The sequence below is a fragment of the Procambarus clarkii genome, chromosome 18 (genome assembly GCF_040958095.1).
Source record: "Procambarus clarkii isolate CNS0578487 chromosome 18, FALCON_Pclarkii_2.0, whole genome shotgun sequence".
Taxonomy (NCBI): domain Eukaryota; kingdom Metazoa; phylum Arthropoda; class Malacostraca; order Decapoda; family Cambaridae; genus Procambarus; species Procambarus clarkii.
Window position 1 is genome coordinate 43,043,383 of NC_091167.1, and position 8,250 is coordinate 43,051,632.

An 8,250-nucleotide genomic window follows, 5' to 3' on the forward strand; every position below is an offset into this window, starting at 1 on the left:
CAAATAGCCTCGGCTATCACTTCCTTTTGACGGCCGTGATGGTCAAGCGGATTAAGGCGCCCTGTAGTTACCAGTTGCGTTGCTTCTGGGAGTATGGGTTCGAGTCACTTCTGGGGTGTGAGTTTTCATTCGCATATAGTCCTGGGGACCATTCAGGCTTGTTCGCATTTGTGTTCCTCACGTGTGCCCCAAAGAATGAGGTGATTTGGTGAAATGCTATGCCCAAGATTACCATCCGAGTTGCCGTCGGGGAAGTGGCTCAAATAGCCTCGGCTATCACTTCCTTTTGACGGCCGTGATGGTCAAGCGGATTAAGGCGCCCTGTAGTTACCAGTTGCGTTGCTTCTGGGAGTATGGGTTCGAGTCACTTCTGGGGTGTGAGTTTTCATTCGCATATAGTCCTGGGGACCATTCAGGCTTGTTCGCATATATATATATATATATATATATATATATATATATATATATATATATATATATATATATATGAATGACAATGTCAGACCACGGAGGAAAATGAAACAGGAATTTCCTTAAGTACTTTCGTATATTAAATACATCTTCAGAAGGAATCATTCCTTCTGAAGATGTATTTAATATACGAGTTCTTAATCACGTGTTTATTTTCGTGATATACACACACACATATATATATATATATATATATATATATATATATATATATATATATATATATATATATATATATATTAGTATATTTTGGTAGCAGTCTTTCCTGTAGACATATATTATTAAATATGACCGAAAAAGTAAGATTAATAATTCTAACACGAATTTTCTCAATCTTTCGTACATTTCGTTTCACTGTTGGAGGTAAATCAAAAATCAATTCTCCAAAATTCATTTTTATTTCTAGTCTGACGCGACACGAGCGCGTTTCGTAAAACTTATTACATTTTCAAAGACTTTAGTTCACAAATACACAACTGAATAGAACTCACGCATCTCCGATTTTATATCTACATTTGAGTGAGGTGGAAGGGGTGATGTGGCATTAACACAAGACAGAACAAGATGTGGTATTAATAGGGTATTAATTTCATCAACACAAGACAGAACAAGAGTATTAATAGGGTATTAATTTCATCAACACAAGACAGAACACGAAACAATGGATATTGAATAGAAGTGTTTGTAGAAAGCCTATTGGTCCATATTTCTTGATGCTTCTATATTGGAGCAGAGTCTTGAGGTGGGTAGAATATAGTTGTGCAATAATTGGCTGTTGACTTCTTGATGTGTAGTGCCTCGCAAACGTCAAGCCGCCTGCTATCGCTGTATCTATCGATGATTTCTGTGTTGTTTACTAGGATTTCTCTGGCGATGGCTATTAATACTCTTGTTCTGTCTTGTGTTGATGAAATTAATACCCTATTAATACCACATCTTGTTCTGTCTTGTGTTAATGCCACATCACCCCTTCCACCTCACTCAAATGTAGATATAAAATCGGAGATGCGTAAGTTCTATTCAGTTGTGTATTTGTGAACTAAAGTCTTTGAAAATGTAAAAAGTTTTACGAAACGCGCTCGTGTCGCGTCAGACTAGAAATAAAAATGAATTTTGGAGAATTGATTTTTGATTTACCTCCAACAGTGAAACGAAATGTACGAAAGATTGAGAAAATTCGTGTTAGAATTATTAATCTTACTTTTTCGGTCATATACATATATATATATATATATATATATATATATATATATATATATATATATATATATATATATATATATATATATGTATATATATATATATATATATATATATATATATATATATATATATATATAATATATATATATATATATATATATATATATATATATATATATGTATATATATATATATATATATATATATATATATATATATATATATATATATATAATATATATATATATATATATATATATAATTTACAGGGAATAGCCTAACTAGATATTCTGTAAAATATATAAATAAAAATAATTAATATAAAATAAAATGGTGCCTAGAGTCGCTGACAGAGAGCAGTTTCCCGGTTAGGGTGGTGACACTGGTCTAGAGGGGATACAACGAGAGGCATGATTGGGTGAAAGCACAGGGTTGCAGCCAACGGGAAGGCGACTTGGATTTACGTAACCGGTGAGTTCCGTTACAGGACATCGGATAAGCGGGCTGGGCCAGTTACCCCCGCGGGCAAGGTCGGCGCAGATGTCTGCGTCGGTGCTCCATCATTTATCGCCAGATTCGCGATCGTGTGGCATAGAAGGTCTTCCGATGAAAAAGATTACCTATGATCCAACAATCTTAAGGCGCATCATAGAAAAGCAAATGAGCAGCATTGCAGTAGCAGGAGGCACTTACATCTTCACAGACGGATCGGTGGACACAGAATATGAGAGTGCTGGCGCTGCTCTTTGCACGGCCAGCGTACAGGCATACTGGAGACTGGGAGGACCAGTATCATCAACCCAAACTGAGCTGTTTGCCATACAATAGGCATTCGCATATGTGATTGTACAAAACACTCAAAATGCAGTCATACACACAGACTCAAAAGTTGCACTTCAAATATTAGGAAAAAAAAAAGCAGTAGAAAGACAACGTGGAATAATTATCACCTATTTTGTATCTAGGAGCAGTAGCTAAAGGCAAAGGACCCAACATAACCCTAAACTGGTTTCCATCCCATGTTGGAATCCCATTATATGAGAAATCCGATGAAACTGCTAAATTGGCAACTCGTCATCCAGTGATCCACAAAACAATTCAACCCAGCCTAGAGAACATAACAAACACCATCACCTAAAAACTCTCACACCTCAAGAAAGCCCATCTACACCAGAGAGTAGCAGAAGGTTCGCCCTCTGCAATATAGTTCAAGTTCAAGTACGTTTATTGACGTAATAAAATTCATATCAAAGGGATAGAATAGTTTAGACTATTTCTACAACCCTACAATATAGTATCTTCAGACCAGGTGGGGGTCCAAGAGCTAATAGCTCGATTCTGCAGATACAAATAATAAACACAGTGTGTTGTGCTTCAAGGCGACACTGAAGCGTCAAGGTCGCTTGAATACTTATCAACTGGGTGCCAAGTTTCGTAGGAATACCAGGGAATGACAGTGCAGATAAAGCTGCTGAACGTGTCAACAAGAGAGGCAGAGAATGTAAGGATTTATGCACCTCGGAGCACAGAGCATATTAAGACAAATAATTACAAAACCTCGCAGAAGATATAGAGTGACCACAACACAACAGCTGCAACATCTGAACCTCGGTACAAGAATTCAACTGACAACTATCCACCGACACTGAGGATAATGCAGCACAAAAAACAAAAGTGCACTCCAGCTCCATGAGATTTAGATACCCATGTGCATGGGAATATGCTCCCATGTTGCTGAAGATGAGAGGAAATGCCAGCATTGTGGAGACATGCCAAGCACAACATTGGAACATTACTTAAGGCAATATACACCTACATACGAATTAGGATTTGAAATGGAGTAACAGAGCAGAAGTTCTTCAACACATCGAACATAATCTTATTGAATCCGATATACGAGTCATAAATACTCATCCACCGCCTGAGTAAGACAGAGATGAGTAACACTCAGTGGGCCATCAAGAGTCGTAGGCCTGAGCAAGAATATTATTGTAAGAAAAAATCACCACCACCTGTCATAATCACCACCACCACCTGCCATACACACCACCACCTGCCATACTCACCACCACCACCACCTGCCTCACTCACCACCACCTCCCGCCACACTCACCACCACCTGTCTCACTCATTACCATCTACCACACTCACCACCACCACCTGCCTCACTCACCTAGGACAGGTCAAGCAGCAGTGTTACTGCTTCACTGTTTAGCTTGACAACTGGAGTCTTCCAATAGCAAAAAACCTAACTATTTTAGATGGCTCCTTCCACGTGTGGACGTTAGTCCACTTGTTGCTGCATGTCCTGTGTTGTTGCCGGCCTGCCACAGCCTAGACCTGGACTAGCTGGCCACAGCCTAGACCTGGACTAGCTGGCCACAGCCTAGACCTGGACTAGCTGGCCACAGCCTAGACCTGGACTAGCTGGCCACAGCCTAGACCTGGACTAGCTGGCCACAGCCTACACCTGGACTAGCTGGCCACAGCCTAGACCTGGACTAGCTGGCCACAGCCTAGACCTGGACTAGCTGGCCACAGCCTACACCTGGACTAGCTGGCCACAGCCTAGACCTGGACTAGCTGGCCACAGCCTAGACCTGGACTAGCTGGCCACAGCCTACACCTGGACTAGCTGGCCACAGCCTACACCTGGACTAGCTGGCCACAGCCTACCCCTGGACTAGCTGGCCACAGCCTACACCTGGACTAGCTGACCACAGGCTAGACCTGGACTAGCTGGCCACAGGCTAGCCCTGGACTAGCTGACCACAGGCTAGACCTGGACTAGCTAGCCACAGGCTAGACCTGGACTAGCTAGCCACAGGCTAGACCTGGACTAGCTAGCCACAGGCTAGATCTGGACTAGCTGGCCACAGGCTAGACCTGGACTAGCTAGCCACAGGCTAGACCTGGACTAGCTGACCACAGCCTAAACCTGGACTAGCTAGCCACAGCCTAGACCTGGACTAGCTGACCACAGGCTAGACCTGGACTAGCTGACCACAGGCTAGACCTGGACTAGCTGACCACAGCCTAGACCTGGACTAGCTAGCCCGTCCCAGGCCATCGTTGCCTGCAGGCCTCGCGCTAGTCCCCTCAAGCAGGACCTCTCGGGTCAGAAGACAACAGTGATCACAGCTGCCCACCCAAGCACGACTGTTGTGTGGGTATTTACCTTTAGTATTGAAGAAGGCTTCTTGACAGTATGAGGGTGGGGCAGGGGTAGTGAGAGTGACTGGCCCAGCGCCGCCTTCCTCACAGGATGAGGGTCGTTCAGGGGTTGTGAGTGACCAGCCCAGCGCCCCCTTCCTCACACTCTCTCCTTCTTCCCGCAAACAGGTTTAATTTCTTAATTTTTCTGGAGTTTTAATGTGCAAGCTTTCACTATAATGCAATTAATAACCGGGAGTTACAAGAGAGGGAGGGACACACTACTGTGTGAGTACTGTGTGTAGTCACCAGGTGAGTACACAGTGTGGTGTGAGAGAGCCCGTCACACTGTGGTACCTGGCCACCAGCCTGGTTCAGGAGGAGGTGTAGAAGCTTTCACTGCCACAGCCTGACCAATACTGACTTATCTGCCCGAGCACAGCAGCCTCCTTCCCCTGCACCTTCACCAGGCCCCATCAGTAGTGGCAATGGAGGCGTATCCACGACTTTTTTTTCGGGGGGGGGGGGAGGGGGGGGGGGGGGGGGGAGGGGGGGGGAGGGGGGGGGAGGGGGGGGAGGGGGGGGGGTTAAGTTGTTGATATGTCTCCAACGTGAAAAAGTTGTTGGGTTCAGACCTCAGAATATCATCAATATGCCGCCACCTGTATTGGGGTTAAGGTTTGTCACCGTTCTAGTACCCAATATGCCGCCATCATTTTAAGACAATTTTTTCAGAGTCACATTTTAGTTAAGATCATAACAAATTCATGTCCATAAAATATGTTCATAGAAGTTTGTTAAATAATTCTTATGTAGAAGTATACCCGTTCAAGAGTAAAGTTCACAGAGTTTCCATTTTCAGAGAATATGATCATTAGAAGTTAGTCAAATAATTCACAGTATCAGAAGTTAGTTCTTGGACCCGGCTCTATAAGTTTATAAGTGTAGTTTCGCTACAAGTAGCCCAATTTTAGCCGAATTTAAACCGCTATATTTTAGACCTAGTAAAAATAAATAAACAGCGTTACCGAGCTCTAGCTCCCATCCCCCGCCTTAGTTTACTTTTACAACTCAACTATTAACTGATCAATTTCCCTGAGATTTAAACCCGTTACTTTTCAGACGTAGTAAAATATATCAAAGCAATTACCGAGCTCCGGCTTTTGTCCCCCGCCTTTTATCTTATCTTATCTTATTTTATCTTATATATAACTATCTTATTTACTGTGATAGAATTACAGAGGTTTTAAATTTCAGGGGGATTTCTTACTTATAAAGTTACGAGAGACAACTAAGGCGGGGGCCCAGGAGCTGGATCTCGGTAAATCTATTTTCTTGTCTTACTACGTCTGAAATATAGCGGTTTTAAATTTCGGAGGTTTTGGGTAGATACTAACGAAGTTTTGAGAGTAAACGATGGTGGGGGACAAGAGCTGGAGCTCGGTAACTAACTTTATCTTATCTACTGAGTCCAAAACACAGCGAGTTTAAATCTCAGGAACACTGATAAGGGTATTAACAAAATTACAGCAGTAAACTATAAATTTTCCTGAGGTTTAAAACCGCTGTATTTCGGGCTCAGTAGATAAGAGCTCCAACTCTTGTCCCCGCCATCGTTTACTCTCAAAACTTTGTTAGTATCATTCCAAATCACCTGATATTTAAAACTTCTGTATTTCTATCACAGTAAATAAGCTAATTATCAGGTTCCAGCTCCTGTCCTCCGCCTTAGTTCATTTGTACAACTTAGTTAAAATCTATCCAAAACCCCATGAGATATAAAAAAACACCATATTTCCGACACGGTAAATAAGACCAACGCAGTTACCGAGTTCCAGCACCCATCCCCCACCTTACTTCATTCGTACAACTTCGTTAATAACTGATCAATTCCCCTCAGATTTAAACTCACTGTATTTTGTACGTAGTAAAATAGATCAAAGCAATTACCAAGTGGCAACTCGTGTCCTCCGCCTTAGTTCATCAAACATAATATTCCAGAACCAATAAGTAGCTCTCATCCCTTACCCCATCAATGTAAACACAAGTCTATAACCATACCCTCAACACACCTATGTAAATATCCTTATTTCTCTCTCCCTTCCCCTTATCTTCCCCCTCCCTCTAGTCCTCTCACTTCCCTTCCCATCACCTCCTCACCCCCAGCTCCCTGCCCCATATCTCCCCCTTCCCCCCTCACCCCTCTCAGCTCAGGCTCTGTGCTTCTCTTACCTATGATTCCTCCACCGCTCACGTATCATACGTCTGTACTCTTGCCTAAATATTATCATTATTATTTATTATTATTATTATTATTACTACTACTACTACTACTAGTATTATCTGGCGTTGAAGACGTGATGTAGTGACCTCACTAGAGCACCGTCGTTGTGACCTCTGCACCAGGTGGGCCCCACAACCTTGTAGTACAATTCTCTTACTATGTAATGATATGTAAGTGAACCTTCATTACTACAGTTTGATATTATGGCCACAGTTGCTCGTGACTGCTGGAATGTGGTCATTACCAACATTTGCGAGCATCATTAATGGTGGACATGGTTGACTGTACAGAACTGTGTGTACTAGGTGTAAGGTGCTCTGTATAGGCTAATAGTCCTTGTACTACCATCTTAATCCCGGGTAGTTCTCTGTGTACACACATTGTAGGTGGTAGCGGCCGTGTGAGAGTACACACAAGGGGTTGTGTACTAGTACTGCCCCTGGGGGAGATGTGGGGACAGTGGTTAACAACTCTGGCACAGTCACAAACAATTGTTTGTCTTCCTTGTTTAAAAAGCAGAGAATGTACAAAAAAAAGCGGATCAAAACACGTGAACACTCACACGGAAGGTCAAGAAACACACCACAAACATCACGAGCCAAACCCTCCAAGAAGGACAGTAACACAACACAGGTGTCAGCTGCTGCTGTACTGTGTACACACTCTGAGAGGTGGACGACTGTCCACTCACACATTATACACTTATCTTTTTAATGCTATCTTGGGATGATTTCAGGGCTTAGCGTCCCCGCGGCCCGGTCCTCGACCAGGCCTCCTTTTTCTTACACACCTCCAGGAAGCCGCCCTGTAGCAGCTGTGTAATTCCCAGGTACCTTTTTACTGCTAGGTGAACAAGTGCATCAAGGTGAACGAAACTCTGCCTATTTGTTAGAGCGGTTAGGAGTACAAGTACAAACCACTTCCAAGAGTTTAGCTCTCCATGTATCTGCACCACCGTGTGAGTCCCCATTCTCCCAGTCTATTTTTCCATGGTTGATATCGCTCATGATAGAGTCTTGAGCCATTCCTGCAGGCAACTGAAGATGCTCTCTCTCTGAAAATCTTGTACGTCGTGATCATATCTCCCCTAACTCTTCTGTCTTCTAGGGACGTGAGGTTTAATTCCTGTAGTCTCTCCT

At 42.9% G+C, this 8,250-nt stretch overlaps 1 protein-coding gene across 1 annotated transcript in view; it reads right to left on the minus strand.

Moving 5' to 3' along the window:
- The window catches only part of Hgsnat (Heparan-alpha-glucosaminide N-acetyltransferase), a 39,144-nt gene extending 33,847 nt beyond the window's left edge, over window positions 1-5,297 (minus strand). The window contains exon 1 of the mRNA XM_045736866.2: window positions 4,853-5,297. The gene's annotated coding sequence lies outside the window, so the exon portion shown is untranslated. The remainder of the gene's footprint in view (window positions 1-4,852) is intronic.
- Window positions 5,298-8,250: the final 2,953 nt, after the last annotated feature.